This window comes from Petromyzon marinus, chromosome 77 (assembly GCF_048934315.1).
Source record: "Petromyzon marinus isolate PM22_M1 ecotype Great Lakes invasive population chromosome 77, UKy_Petmar_22M1.pri1.0, whole genome shotgun sequence".
In the NCBI taxonomy this organism is placed as follows: Eukaryota; Metazoa; Chordata; class Hyperoartia; order Petromyzontiformes; family Petromyzontidae; genus Petromyzon; species Petromyzon marinus.
The window spans coordinates 442769-458674 of NC_133743.1; the positions used below are offsets into that span (position 1 = coordinate 442769).

At 47.7% G+C, this 15906-nt stretch overlaps 1 long non-coding RNA gene across 1 annotated transcript; it reads left to right on the forward strand.

Moving 5' to 3' along the window:
• The first annotated feature begins 3300 nt into the window (after positions 1 to 3300).
• On the forward strand, positions 3301 to 5151 carry LOC142907303 (uncharacterized). Its single transcript, XR_012930925.1, has 2 exons — positions 3301 to 3665; positions 3778 to 5151. It is a non-coding gene; the product is annotated as an uncharacterized LOC142907303 (long non-coding RNA).
• Positions 5152 to 15906: the final 10755 nt, after the last annotated feature.

The window sequence follows — 15906 nt, forward strand, 5'->3', positions numbered from 1 at the left end:
GTACCTGTGTATTGTGTCCGTGTGTGTGTGTACCTGTGTACGTGTGTGTGTACCAGTGTATTGTGTATTGTGTACGTGTGTGTGTGTACCTGTGTATTGTGTACTGTGTGTGTATTGTGTACTGTGTGTGTACCTGTGTACTGTGTACTGTGTGTGTGTGCCTGTGTATTGTGTACGGTGTGTGTGTATTGTGTACATGTGTGTGTGTGTACCTGTGTAGTGTGTACCAGTGTATTGTGTACCTGTGTAGTATGTACCTGTGTATTGTGTACTGTGTGTACCTGTGTATTGTGTACGTGTGTGTACCTGTGTATTGTGTACGTGTGTGTGTGTGTGCCTGTGTATTGTGTACTGTGTGTGTGTACCTGTGTATTGTGTACTGTGTGTGTACCTGTGTATTGTGTACTGTGTGTGTGTACCTGTGTATACTGTACTGTGTGTGTGCCTGTGTATTGTGTACGTGTGTGTATTGTGTGCGTGTGTGTGTACTTGTGTATTGTGTACGTGTGTGTACCTGTGTATTGTGTACGTGTGTGTGTACCTGTGTATTGTGTACATGTGTGTGTGTACCTGTGTATTGTGTACATGTGTGTGTACCTGTGTATTGTGTACGTGTGTGTGTACCTGTGTATTGTGTACTGTGTGTGTGTACCTGTGTATTGTGTACGTGTGCATAACTGTACGTGTGTGTGTCTGTGTAGGGAGCGGTAGTGTAGTGGTTAGCGGCAAGGCACTTCGTGTGTGTGTACCTGTGTATTGTGTACGTGTATGTGTGTGTGTGTACCTGTGTATTGTGTACGTGTGTGTACATGTGTATTGTGTACGTGTGTGTGTACCTGTGTATTGTGTACGTGTGTGTACCTGTATATTGTGTACGTGTGTGTGTGTACCTGTGTATTGTGTACGTGCGTGTGTGTGTGTGTACCTGTGTATTGTGTACGTGTGTGTGTACCTGTGCATTGTGTACGTGTGTGTGTGTACCTGTGTATTGTGTACGTGTGTGTGTGTACCTGTGTATTGTGTACGTGTGTGTGTGTACCTGTGTATTGTGTGCGTGTGTGTGTACCTGTGTAGTGTGTACCTGTGTATTGTGTACATGTGTGTGTGTGTACCTGTGTATTGTGTACATGTGTGTGTGTGCCTGTGTATTGTGTACTGTGTGTGTGTACCTGTGTATTGTGTGTGTGTACCTGTGTATTGTGTCCGTGTGTGTGTGTACCTGTGTACGTGTGTGTGTACCAGTGTATTGTGTATTGTGTACGTGTGTGTGTGTACCTGTGGATTGTGTACTGTGTGTGTATTGTGTACTGTGTGTGTACCTGTGTACTGTGTACTGTGTGTGTGTGCCTGTGTATTGTGTACGGTGTGTGTGTATTGTGTACATGTGTGTGTGTGTGTACCTGTGTAGTGTGTACCAGTGTATTGTGTACCTGTGTAGTATGTACCTGTGTATTGTGTACTGTGTGTACCTGTGTATTGTGTACGTGTGTGTGTACCTGTGTATTGTGTACGTGTGTGTGTGTGCCTGTGTATTGTGTACTGTGTGTGTGTACCTGTGTATTGTGTACTGTGTGTGTACCTGTGTATTGTGTACGTGTGTGTGTACCTGTGTACGTGTGTGTGTGTGTACCTGTGTATTGTGTATTGTGTACGTGTGTGTGTGTGTACCTGTGTATTGTGTACTGTGTGTGTACCTGTGTATTGTGTACTGTGTGTGTATTGTGTACTGTGTGTGTACCTGTGTATTGTGTACTGTGTGTGTGTGCCTGTGTATTGTGTACTGTGTGTGTGTACCTGTGTATTGTGTGTGTGTACCTGTGTATTGTGTCCGTGTGTGTGTGTACCTGTGTACGTGTGTGTGTACCAGTGTATTGTGTATTGTGTACGTGTGTGTGTGTACCTGTGTATTGTGTACTGTGTGTGTATTGTGTACTGTGTGTGTACCTGTGTACTGTGTACTGTGTGTGTGTGCCTGTGTATTGTGTACGGTGTGTGTGTATTGTGTACATGTGTGTGTGTGTGTACCTGTGTAGTGTGTACCAGTGTATTGTGTACCTGTGTAGTATGTACCTGTGTATTGTGTACTGTGTGTACCTGTGTATTGTGTACGTGTGTGTGTACCTGTGTATTGTGTACGTGTGTGTGTGTGTGCCTGTGTATTGTGTACTGTGTGTGTGTACCTGTGTATTGTGTACTGTGTGTGTACCTGTGTATTGTGTACGTGTGTGTGTACCTGTGTACGTGTGTGTGTGTGTGTACCTGTGTATTGTGTATTGTGTACGTGTGTGTGTGTGTACCTGTGTATTGTGTACTGTGTGTGTACCTGTGTATTGTGTACTGTGTGTGTATTGTGTACTGTGTGTGTGCCTGTGTATTGTGTACTGTGTGTGTGTGCCTGTGTATTGTGTACTGTGTGTGTGTATTGTGTACATGTGTGTGTGTGTGTACCTGTGTAGTGTGTACCAGTGTATTGTGTACCTGTGTAGTATGTACCTGTGTATTGTGTACTGTGTGTGTACCTGTGTATTGTGTACGTGTGTGTGTGTGTACCTGTGTATTGTGTACGTGTGTGTGTGTACCTGTGTATTGTGTACTGTGTGTGTACCTGTGTATTGTGTACGTGTGTGTGTGTGCCTGTGTATTGTGTACGTGTGTGTGTGTGTACCTGTGTATTGTGTACGTGTGTGTGTGTGTGCCTGTGTATTGTGTACATGTGTGTGTATGTACCTGTGTATTGTGTACGTGTGTGTGTGTACCTGTGTATTGTGTACGTGTGTTTGTGTGTCTACTTGTGTATTGTGTACGTGTGTTTGTGTGTGTACCTGTGTATTGTGTATGTGTGTATAACTGTGTGTGTGTCTGTGTAGGGAGTGGTGGGTGTAGTGGTTATCGCTACGCTGGGCTACGAACCCGTTGACCCGGGTTCGATTCTTTCTCCGGGCCAAAACCGGAGACGATTATCTTCACCGGTCCTGGGTCTCCCCTAAGTCGACTCGGCCTCAAACGAATACCTGGTGTGGTGTGTAAAACATCGCCACTAGGGAGACTAAGGCGGCCGGGCGTGGTGCTGGCCACCCACCCCCTCATGTGTAGCCACAGTTGCCAGCCTTCATAGGTGCTGCTACTCACTAAATAACTTGTCCCTTCAGCACTATTAGAGGCTACCTAGGGGAGCTTTGTCTGTGTGTGCATCATAGGTGGTGCTACTCGCCACTAGCAGCACTTGCCCCTACAGCTCTGCTAGAGGCACCTGGGGGAGCTTTGTCTGTGTGTGCATCACCACAAATATATATTGTAGTGTATACCCAGTTACTGTGAATAGCTCAGATGTGTAGGCCTTGACTTCAACATAGCCATTTCTGTGACCAGTCACAAGCTAATCACTCAGTTATTTCAATGCTAAATTCGCCTAGTTATTTCAATGCTAAATTCTCCTGTTTGATTTGTACTAGGTGCCTCTGTGAATGAATAAGCTATTTCTGTGACCATTTACAAGCTAATCACTCAGCTATTTCAATGCTAAATTCTATGCTAATTCCTTTGTCAAGGGGTGCCTCTGTGGATGTGTATGCTTTAACTTTAACATAGCCATTTCTGTGACCAGTCACAAGCTAATCACTCAGCTATTTCAATGCTAAATTCTATGCTAATTCCTTTGTCAAGGGGTGCCTCTGCAGATGTGTATGGTTTAACTTTAACATAGCCATTTCTATAACCAGTCACAAGCTAATCACTCAGCCATTTCAATGCTAAATTCTCCTGTTTGATTTGTACTAGGTGCCTCTGCAGATGTGTATGCTTTAACTTAGCCATTTCAATGCTAAATTATATGCTAATTCCTTTGTCAAGGCGCTTTGTTTCTTCTCACACAGATTAAAGGTCGCGATCTGAGCGTGGCTTTTTCACTCCAGCGCTGTCCTCCAGACAGTCTCGTCCCTTCACCTGATGAAGGCCGCTCGTGTCGTTGTGGCCCGAAACGTCGCGAGAATATTTTATCGCGTTATTTTATTTTAATCAATTTATTATTTCATTCTCATTCTACGTGGCGGTGACTTTACCGAAAGAAACCAAAGAAGTTGACTCTTCCTCTTTCGCACCTTGACGTAGACTTCATCGGAGGTGCAAGGGAGTGGGGCGGGGAGGGGGGCGGTGGATTGGAAAGCACGACAGACCGCAACCGCTCCTCCCCCCCCACCCCGCTGTGTCCGTTCGAAGGGATCCGTTCGTCGGTGCAGGCGACGATTTTGAAAGGCGCGAAGGGAGAGGCGTTCGGGACGTACGGCTCTCGTTGAACGCCGTCGGCGCCGTACGTAGCCAACGGCGCGCTCCAATCGGGAGGTTACGCCGGTGGGGCGAGATGAATACAACGGAACGGAACGCGACAGCGAGCAGGTCCGTGAAGCAACGGGCTTGTCAAATCCGGATGGTGATGATGATGATGATGATTCATAATCAAGGTTTTTGTTGGGTTAGATCGCGTTTATTTATAAATGTGTCGTAACCCTCCACCACCCGACACGGCCAATCAGCAAAACAAAAAAGTGTCACGTTGACAAAAGACAAAATAGTTCACTACTTTAGCCCACCGGTGTGTTGAAGAGTGAATGCACATTTGCTGATTGGCCGCGTCGGGTGGTGGAGGGTTACGACACATTTATAAATAAACGCGATCTAACCCAAAAACAACCTTTATTATGAAAAATATTGGTCGCGAAAGCCTACGTGTTAAACTGGTGATGATGATGATGATGATTTCGAAGCGTGCGCATCTCCCGGTGGCTTCCTGATATCGGGAGGGAGAGCGTTCCAGACGGGCGCGGGAGCGCGTCTGGAAGGTTCCGTAGCGATGAAGCGGTGACCGCCGTCTTTGTCCGATGGCAATCCGAAAGCCGCTGCCGCTGCTGCTGCTGCAAGGATGACCGGAGGAGTTGGCGTGACGATGGTTCATGCACCTTGACCGAGATGGGCAAGGGAATTGCGGTTCATTTGTGGCAAGGCACTTCGTGTGTGTGTGTACCTGTGTATAGTGTACGTGTGTGTGTGCAATGGGTGCAATAAGTAACGTATCCTGATTTATGATGATTTCAATAAAGACGTTATATAGCAGTCGCACTAAACCTTTGAAGGCAATAAAGACTACATTACCATGTGTGTGTGTGTGCCTGTGTATTGTGTACATGTGTGTGTGTGTACCTGTGTATTGTGTACGTGTGTGCGTGTGTACCTGTGTATTGTGTACGTGTGTGTGTACCTGTGTATTGTGTACGTGTGTGTGTACCTGTGTATTGTGTACGTGTGTGTGTACCTGTGTATTGTGTACTGTGTGTGTGTGTACCTGTGTATTGTGTACGTTGTGGGGAGCGGTAGTGTAGCGGTTAGCGCGCTGCGCTATGAACCTGGCGACCGGGGTTCGATTCCCGCTCACGGCCAACACCAGTGACGATTATCTGAACCGGTCCCGGGCCTCCCCTAGGTCTACTCAGCCTCAAATGAGTACCTGGTGCGGTGTGTAAACATCGCCACTAGGGAGACAAAGGCGGTCGGGCGTGGTGCTGGCCACCCACCCCCTCGTGTACCGTTCCGGCCTTCATAGGTGCTCGCTAACAGCACTTGCCCCTACAGTCTGTTAAGGCTATATGGGGGATCTTTGTTATCTTTGTTTGTGTACGTGTGTGTGTGTGTAATGGATGTAATAAGTAACGTATCCTGATTCATGATGATTTCAATAAAGACGTTATATAGCAGTCGCACTAAACCTTTGAAGGCAATAAAGACACCATTACCACGTGTGTGTGTACCTGTGTATTGTGTACTGTGTGTGTGTACCTGTGTATAGTGTACTGTGTGTGTACGTGTGTGTATTGTGTGCGTGTGTGTGTACCTGTGTATTGTGTACGTGTGTGTGCCTGTGTATTGTGTACGTGTGTGTGTACCTGTGTATTGTGTACGTGTGTGTGTACCTGTGTATTGTGTACATGTGTGTGCGTACCTGTGTATTGTGTACATGTGTGTGTACCTGTGTATTGTGTACGTGTGTGTACCTGTGTATTGTGTACTGTGTGTGTACCTGTGTATAGTGTACTGTGTGTGTGTGCCTGTGTATTGTGTACGTGTGCGTGTGTATTGTGTGCGTGTATGTGTGCCTGTGTATTGTGTGTGTAATGGGTGTAATAAGTAACGTATCCTGATTCATGATGATTTCGATAAAGAAGTTATATAGCAGTCGCACTAAACCTATTAAGGCAATAAAGACACCATTACCACGTGTGTGGTAATGGTTTGTGTACCTGTGTATTGTGTACGTGTGTTTGTGTGTACCTGTGTATTGTGTACGTGTGTATAACTGTGCGTGTGTCTGTGTAAGGAGTGGTAGTGTAGTGGTTAGCGGTAAGGCACTTCGTGTGTGTGTACCTGTGTATTGTGTACGTGTGTGTGCCCGTGTATTGTGTACGTGTGTGTGTGTACCTGTGTGTTGTGTACGTGTGTGTGTGTAATGGGTGTAATAAGTAACGTATCCTGATTCATGATGATTTCAATAAAAACGTTATATAGCAGTCGCACTAAACCTTTTAAGGCAATAAAGATTAAATTACCACGTGTGTGTGTACCTGTGTATTGTGTGTGTGTGTGCCTGTGCATTGTGTACTGTGTGTGTGTACCTGTGTATTGTGTACCGTGTGTGTGTGTACCTATGTATTGTGTACTGTGTGTGTGTATTGTGTGCGTGTGTGTGTGTACCTGTGTATTGTGTACGTGTGTGTGTACCTGTGTATTGTGTACGTGTGTGTGTACCTGTGTATTGTGTACTGTGTGTGTACCTGTGCATTGTGTACGTGTGTGTGTGTACCTGTGTATTGTGTACGTGTGTAACTGTGTATTTTGTACGTGTGTGTGTGTACCTGTGTATTGTGTACGTGTGTGTACCTGTGTATTGTGTACGTGTGTGTGTGTACCTGTGTATTGAGTACGTGTGTGTGTACCTGTGTATTGTGTACGTGTTTGTGTGTGTGCCTGTGTTTTGTGTTTGTGTGTACCTGTGTATTGTGTAAGTGTGTGTGTGCCTGTGTATTGTGTACCTGTGTGTGTGTGCCTGTGTATTGTGTACTGTGTGTGTGTACCTGTGTATTGTGTACGTGTGTGTGTACCTGTGTATTGTGTACGTGTGTGTGTGTAATGGGTGTAATAAGTAACGTATCCTGATTCATGATGATTTCAATAAAAACGTTATATAGCAGTCGCACTAAACCTTTTAAGGCAATAAAGACACCATTACCACGTGTGTGTGTACCTGTGTATTGTGTACTGTGTGTGTGTATTGTGTACGTGTGTGTGTGTACCTGTGTATTGTGTACGTGTGTGTGTACCTGTGTATTGTGTACTGTGTGTGTATGCCTGTGTATTGTGTACTGTGTGTGTGTGTATTGTGTACGTGTGTGTGTGTGTACCTGTGTAGTGTGTACCTGTGTATTGTGTACCTGTGTAGTGTGTACCTGTGTATTGTGTACTGTGTGTGTACCTGTGTATTGTGTACTGTGTGTGTACCAGTGTATTGTGTACGTGTGTGTGTACCTGTGTATTGTGTACGTGTGTGTATGTGTGCCTGTGTATTGTGTACGTGTGTGTGTACCTGTGTATTGGGTACGTGTGTTTACCTGTGTATTGTGTACGTGTGTGTGTGTACCTGTGTATTGTGTATGTGTACCTGTGTATTGTGTGTGTACCTGTGAATGGTGTGTGTACCTGTGTATTGTGTGTGTACCTGTGTATTGTGTACTGTGTGTGTGTACCTGTGTATTGTGTACTGTGTGTGTACTTGTGTATTGTGTACTGTGTGTGTACTTGTGTATTGTGTACTGTGTGTGTGTACCTGTGTATTGTGTACTGTGTGTGTGTGTACCTGTGTAGTGTGTACCTGTGTATTGTGTACCTGTGTAGTGTGTACCTATGTATTGTGTACGTGTGTGTGTACCTGTGTATTGTGTACGTGTGTGTGTGTGTACCTGTGTATTGTGTACGTGTGTGTGTACCTGTGTATTGTGTACATGTATGTGTGTGTACCTGTGTATTGTGTACGTGTGTGTGTGTACCTGTGTATTGTGTACATGTGTGTGTGTGTACCTGTGTATTGTGTACATGTGTGTGTGTACCTGTGTATTGTGTACGTGTGTGTGTGTACCTGTGTATTGTGTACGTGTGTGTACCTGTGTATAGTGTACTGTGTGTGTGTGCCTGTGTATTGTGTACGTGTGCGTGTGTATTGTGTGCGTGTGTATGTGTACCTGTGTATTGTGTGTGTGTAATGGGTGTAATAAGTAACGTATCCTGATTCATGATGATTTCGATAAAGAAGTTATATAGCAGTCGCACTAAACCTTTTAAGGCAATAAAGACACCATTACCACGTGTGTGGTTTTGGTTTGTGTACCTGTGTATTGTGTACGTGTGTGTGTGTGTGTACCTGTGTATTGTGTACGTGTGTATAACTGTGCGTGTGTCTGTGTAAGGAGTGGTAGTGTAGTGGTTAGCGGTAAGGCACTTCGTGTGTGTGTACCTGTGTATTGTGTACGTGTGTGTGTGTACCTGTGTATTGTGTACGTGTGTGTGTACCTATGTATTGTGTACGTGTGTGTGTGTGTGTAATGGGTGTAATAAGTAACATATCCTGATTCATGATGATTTCAATAAAGCCGTTATATAGCAGTCGCACTAAACCTTTTAAGGCAATAAAGACTACATTACCAGGTGTGTGTGTGTGTGTGTGCCTGTGTATTGTGTGTGTGTATTGTGTACATGTGTGTGTGTACCTGTGTATTGTGTACTGTGTGTGTACCTGTGTATTGTGTACGTGTGTGTGTGTACCTGTATAGGTGTGTGTACCTGTGTATTGTGTACTGTGTGTGTACCTGTGTATTGTGTACGTGTGTGTGTGTACCTGTGTACGTGTGTGTGTACCTGTGTATTGTGTGTGTGTACCTGTGTATTGTGTACGTGTGTGTGTACCTGTGTATTGTGTACGTGTGTGTGTGTACCTGTGTATTGTGTACTGTGTGTGGACCTGTGTATTGTGTACTGTGTGTGTGTATTGTGTACTGTGTATTTGTATACCTGTGTATTGTGTACTGTGTGTGTGAGCCTGTGTATTGTGTACTGTGTGTGTGTATTGTGTACATGTGTGTGTGTGTGTACCTGTGTAGTGTGTACCTGTGTATTGTGTACCTGTGTAGTATGTACCTGTGTATTGTGTACTGTGTGTGTACCTGTGTATTGTGTACGTGTGTGTGTACCTGTGTTTTGTGTACGTGTGTGTGTGTACCTGTGTATTGTGTACTGTGTGTGTACCTGTGTATTGTGTACGTGTGTGTGTACCTGTGTGTTGTGTACGTGTGTGTGTGTACCTGTGTATTGTGTACGTGTGTGTGTGTACCTGTGTATTGTGTACGTGTGTGTGTATCTGTGTATTGTGTACGTGTGTGTGTGCCTGTGTATTGTGTACGTGTGTGTGTGTGTACCTGTGTATTGTGTACGTGTGTGTGTGCCTGTGTATTGTGTACGTGTGTGTACCTGTGTATTTTGTACGTGTGTGTGTGTACCTGTGTATTGTGTACTGTGTGTGGACCTGTGTATTGTGTACTGTGTGTGTATTGTGTACTGTGTATGTGTATACCTGTGTATTGTGTACTGTGTGTGTGTGCCTGTGTATTGTGTACTGTGTGTGTATTGTGTACATGTGTGTGTGTACCTGTGTGGTGTGTGCCTGTGTATTGTGTACCTGTGTAGTATGTACCTGTGTATTGTGTACTGTGTGTGTACCTGTGTATTGTGTACGTGTGTGTGTACCTGTGTATTGTGTACGTGTGTGTGTGTACCTGTGTATTGTGTACTGTGTGTGTGTACTTGTGTATTGTGTACGTGTGTGTGTACCTGTGTGTTGTGTACGTGTGTGTGTGTACCTGTGTATTGTGTACGTGTGTGTGTGTGTACCTGTGTATTGTGTACGTGTGTGTGTGTACCTGTGTATTGTGTACGTGTGTGTGTGTGCCTGTGTACTGTGTACGTGTGTGTGTGTACCTGTGTATTGTGTACGTGTGTGTGTGTGCCTGTGTATTGTGTACGTGTGTGTGTGTACCTGTGTATTGTGTACGTGTGTGTGTGTACCTGTGTATTGTGTACGTGTGTGTACCTGTGTATTGTGTACGTGTGTGTGTGTACCTGTGTATTTTGTACGTGTGTGTGTGTGTACCTATGTATTGTGTACGTGTGTGTGTGTGTACCTGTGTATTGTGTACGTGTGTTTGTGTGTGTACCTGTGTATTGTGTACGTGTGTGTGTGTACCTGTGTATTGTGTACGTGTGTATAACTGCACGTGTGTGTGTGTGTAGGGAGTGGTGGGTGTAGTGGTTATCGCTACGCTGGGCTACGAACCCATTGACCCGGGTTCGATTCTTTCTCCCGGCCAAAACCGGAGACGATTATCTGCACCGGTCCTGGGTCTCCCCTAGGTCGACTCGGCCTCAAACGAATACCTGGTGCGGTGTGTAAAACATCGCCACTAGGGAGACAAAGGCGGCCAGGCGTGGTGCTGGCCACCCACCCCCTCATGTGTAGCCATAGTTGCCAACCTTCATAGGTGCTGCTACTCACTAAAGAACTTGTCCCTTCAGCCCTATTAGAGGCTACCTAGGGGAGCTTTGTCTGTGTGTGCATCATAGGTGGTGCTACTCGCCACTAGCAGCACTTGCCCCGACAGCCCTGCTAGAGGCTACCTGGGGGAGCTTTGTCTGTGTATGCATCACCACAAAATTTACACTGCGAAAAAAACACCCCACACTGAGTGACGTCCGTGAGTGTCACCGCTCGTCCGTGACGTCAGTGAGTGTCACAGCTCGTCCGTGACGTCGGTGTCACCGCTCGCGCGTGACGTCAGTGTCACCGCTCGCGAGTGACGTCCGTGGGTGTCACCGCTCGTGCGTGACGTCGGTGAGTGTCACCGCTCGTGCGTGACGTCAGTGAGTGTCACCGCTCGTGCGTGACGTCAGTGAGTGTCACCGCTCGCGCGTGACGTCGGTGAGTGTCATCGCTCGTGCGTGACGTCAGTGGGTGTCACCGCTCGTGCGTGACGTCGTTGAGTGTCACAGCTCGTCTGTGACGTCAGTGAGTGTCACCGCTCGTGCGTGACGTCAGTGAGTGTCACCGATCGTCCGTGCCACAAAAGCCAAGATGGTCGAAACGTCGTGAGAATTTTTTTATTGTTTTATATATATTTTATTATTTTATTGTTTCCCTTCAACGTGACTTTACCGAAAGAACTAAGCATATAAAAATCGAAAGGAAATTGGAGGTTTAACTCGAGCCACAATACGTTTCCCTTAAAAGGCAAAGAAGAAGATTCATAAAATATATTGACATGATATATATGTAAATATATTATTTAAAAAATATAGTAAAATGGTAACTTCATTCTCTCCTCCCAAGAGCGACAGCGATAGCGGTAGCTGTAGGCCTGTAGCGATCTCACTATCTAGCTGGCTAGCTGGCTATCTAGCTGGCTATCTGACTAGCTGGCTGGCTAGCTGGCTATCTAGCTGGCTGGCTATCTAGCTGGCTAGATGGCTATCTAGCTGGATGGTTATTTAGCTGGCTAGCTGGCTGTCTAGCTGGCTGGCTATCTAGCTGGCTGGCTATCTAGCTGGCTGGCTATCTAGCTGGCTGGCTATCTAGCTGGCTGGCTATCTAGCTGGCTGGCTATCTAGCTGGCTTGCTGGCTATCTAGCTGGCTGGCTATCTAGCTGGCTGGCTATCTAGTTGGCTAGCTGGCTATCTAGCTGGCTGGCTATCTAGCTGGCTAGCTGGCTATCTAGCTGGCTGGCTATCTAGCTGGCTAGCTTGCCATCTAGCTGGCTGGCTATCTAGCTGGATAGCTGGCTATCTAGCTGGCTATCTAGCTGGCTATCTGACTAGCTGGCTGGCTAGCTGGCTATCTAGCTGGCTGGCTATTTAGCTGGCTAGCTGGCTATCTAGCTGGCTAGCTAGATATCTAGCTGGCTGGCTATCTAGCTAGCTGGTTATCTAGCTGGCTGGCTATCTAGCTGGCTGGCTATCTAGCTGGCTAGCTGGCTATCTAGCTGGCTGGCTATCTAGCTGGCTAGCTGGCTATCTAGCTGGCTGGCTATCTAGCTGGATAGCTGGCTATCTAGCTGGCTGGCTATCTCGCTGGCTAGCTGGCTATCTAGCTGGCTGGCTATCTAGCTGGCTAGCTGGCTATCTAGCTGGCTAGCTGGCTGGCTATCTGACCAGCTAGCTGGCTGGATATCTAGCTGGCTGGCTATCTAGCTGGCTGGCTATCTAGCTGGCTGGGTGTCTAGCTGGCTTGGTATCTAGCTAGCTGTCTATCTAGCTGGCTATCTGTCTAGCTAGCTATCTGTCTGCCTGGCTAGCTGGTTAGCTGGCTAGCTAGCTGGCTATGTGGCTATCTGACTGGCTGGCTAACTGGCTATGTGGTTATCTGGCTGGCTGGCTAACTGGTTATGTGGCTGTCTTGCTGGCTGGCTATCTGGCTATCTGGCTGGCTAGCTATTTGGCTAGTTGGTTATCTGGTTAACTTGCTATCTGGATAGCTGTCTGGCTGGCTAGCTGGTTATCTGGCTAGCTGGCTATCTGGCTGGCTAGCTCTCTGGCTAGCTAGCTATCTGGCTGGCTGGCGAGCTGGCTATCTGGCTATGTGGCTATCTGGCTGGCTAGCTGTCTGGCTAGTTGGCTATCTGGTTAACTTGCTATCTGGATATCTGGCTGGCTGGCTATCCGGCTATCTGGCTGGCTAGCTATCTGGCTAGTTAGCTATCTGGTCAACTTGCTATATGGATATCTGGCTGGCTGGCTATCCGGCTATCTGGCTGGCTAGCTATTTGGATAGTTAGCTATCTGGTTAACTTGCTATCTGCATATCTGGCTGGCTGGCTAGCTGATTATCTGGCTAGCTGGCTTTCTAGCTATCTGGCTGGCTAGCTATCTGGCTAGTTGGCTATCTGGTTAACTTGATATCTGGATATCTGGCTGGATGGCTATCTGGCTATCTGGCTTGCTAGCTATCTGGCTAGTTGGCTATCTGGTTAACTTGCTATCTGGATATCTGGCTGGCCGGCTAGCCGGTTATCTGTCGAGCTGGCTATCTGGCTATCTGGCTGGCTAGCTATCTGGCTAGTTGGCTATCTGGTTAACTTGCTATCTGGATATCTGGCTGGCTGGCTATCCGGCTATCTGGCTATCTGGATGGGAGCAGAGCCAGAGGCGCTTCGCCGTCGTCAGTAAGGGAGGTTCCCCTCGATCCAGGCGAGGGATTTCCACACGCGCCCGTAGGCGGCCGGCTGGGTGGCGTTTGCACAGTCGGCACGGCGGCTGTCGATGCCTGTCAGGTACCACCTCCTGTCCGTGCCCAGGCAAAAGACGCCACCGCCCTGGCCCAGCTGAGAAAGGCAGAAAGGCGGACGGTGGATTGACTTTGATGATGTTTCGTGAATCCAGGTTGAGACACCCATTGTCCGTTTGTGTGTGTGTCTGTATGTTTGTGTGTGTCTGTATATGTGCGTGTGTACATGTGAGGTGTGGACAGTCCTATACACGGGGCAGGAGACTGCCAAACAACAGGGTGTGGCTCTTCTTCTGAACAAAATAATGAAGGGGGCTTGGGGGCGTGGCGGTGAGGCGTGAGAACCTGTAAGCCCCAGACTACTTTGGGCTCGCTTTCCGATAAATCAGAGGCGAGGAGTGGTGGTCGTGGTTACTTATGCCCCCACCGAAGACGAACATCAGTGGAGGGATGCAGGCAAGGCCGATGAGTCAGATGCCTTCTATGACCTCCTGTCACAGGTGCTGGCTAAAGTGGCCCCTCAGGATAGAGTCATCTTGTTGGGTGACTTCAATGCTTGAGGTGGTCATGTTGCTGGAACCTGGTCTGGAGTGATTGGAAGGCATGGGCCAGATCAGCTCAATAACAACGGTAGGAGGCTGCTAGATTTGTGTACAGCCCATGGGCTTGTAATTACCAACATGCTGTTCCGGCATCGGCGCATCCACACAACATCATGGATGCATGCCGGGTCCAAGCAAGAACATCTGCTGGACTACATAGTGACAGATCAACTGATGCAGGCCCATGTCCTTGACACCAGGACCTACCGTAGAGCTTATCTGCCCTCTGACCATCGACTTGTGATCTGTAAGATGCGCCTGCCATTCTTCCACTCCAGTGGTGGGTATACACCCAGGACCCCATTCTAACCTAAGGTGGCCTGGTCTCAGTTAGCTGATGAAAGTTGGAAGCGAGAATTTCATCATCGCTTGTGGCAGGGGTTGGCATCGTCCCACACTCCTCCTGATGGCGAGGGTAAATGGGCAAGGTTTAGGACTGTGACTCATGCAGCTGCAATGGCTGCTTTGGGTACGCGGTCCAGATCTCTCCGAAGACCCTGGCTGACAGAGGAGCTGTTCAGGCTGGCTGAGAAAAACCGACAGGCCCACTCTCATCGTCTACAGCATCCCACGTCAGAGAATGAGGAGTCTTACCGCAGCCTTCACTCGGAGGTTCGGAGAGCCTTGAGGCGCTGCAAGGATGGATGGTGGTCGCGGGTTGCTGAGGAGATGGAGTCTGCCTCAGTGGCCCGTGATCACAAATCCCTATTTAACTCCATCAGAAAAGTAACCTGCAGTGCCACACCTATTACCATCATTAGGGGAAAAAAGGAGATCCAATCTCTGACCTCCAGGAACAGGTTGGCAGATTTGCTGAGCATTTCTGTGAGGTCCTGGGAGAGGGGAAATCCCTCAGCCAGGAAAACATCATTGCACAAAGTGGGGATGACCCTGCTGAGGCTGCGGTGCCTCAAATATTGGAAGAAGTCACCCCCTGTGAGTGGCTGGTTGAGGTGCCATCACTTGAGGAAGTACTGAAGGCGATCCAGAGTCTGAGACTAGGAAAGGCACTGGGCAGAGATGATCTCGCAAGGGAAATGCTGAGGGAGGGTTGCGTTTGTGCACAGACTGCCCTGCATGACATCATAACAACAGTCTGGACCACTGGACGGGTTCCGCAGGATTGAAAAGATGCCCTAGTGGTCCACTTCTTTAAGAAGGGGGACTTTACAGACTGTAACAACTAAGGGGCATCTCACTCCTCAGTGTGCCAGGAAAGATACTGGCGAGGATTATTCAACATCGCCTTGCTAGGCACGCTGAGGAGAGGCTTGCAGAGCCCCAATGCGGTTTCAGGTAAAGGCGGTCTTGCACAGATGCCATATTTTCTGTCCGTCTGCTACAGCAGAGGTGTAGGGAATTCCAGTAAGACCTACATCCCTGCTTTATTAACCTGGGCAAGGCCTATGATACCATCAGTAGGCCTGGGCTCTGGGTTGTTCTTTGTGCTTTCACAGTCCCTGACCCTCTGCTCACGATCATTAAGGACCTTCATGATGGTGAGCGGCCCTGGTTAATACTACGTGGCCGGGAGACAGAGCCATTTCCTGTACACCTTGGGGTGCGACAGGGATGTCCTCTGGCTCCCACATTATTTAACATCTATTTTGAGCACGTAGTTCGTGAAGCCTTTAATAGCTGTACCGGGGGAATTTCCATTTGGTACAGATATAATGGAAGGCTGATTGATGCCCGGGTGCGGTCAAGGGATGGCTCCATATTGCTCAACCACGTTATGTATGCCGATGATTTGGTAATTGCTGCTCATTCAGAGGAGGAGTTGGAGACACTTCTGCTGAAACTGGAGCGTGCCACTAAGAGGTGGGGCCTTACCATCAGCCCCACCAAAACTAAGCACCCGCCTGAGTATTTTGTACGATCGGACACTCCGCCCCCACAACTCCCAATCGGTGATGGGGCAGTTGTGGAGCGAGTGGAGA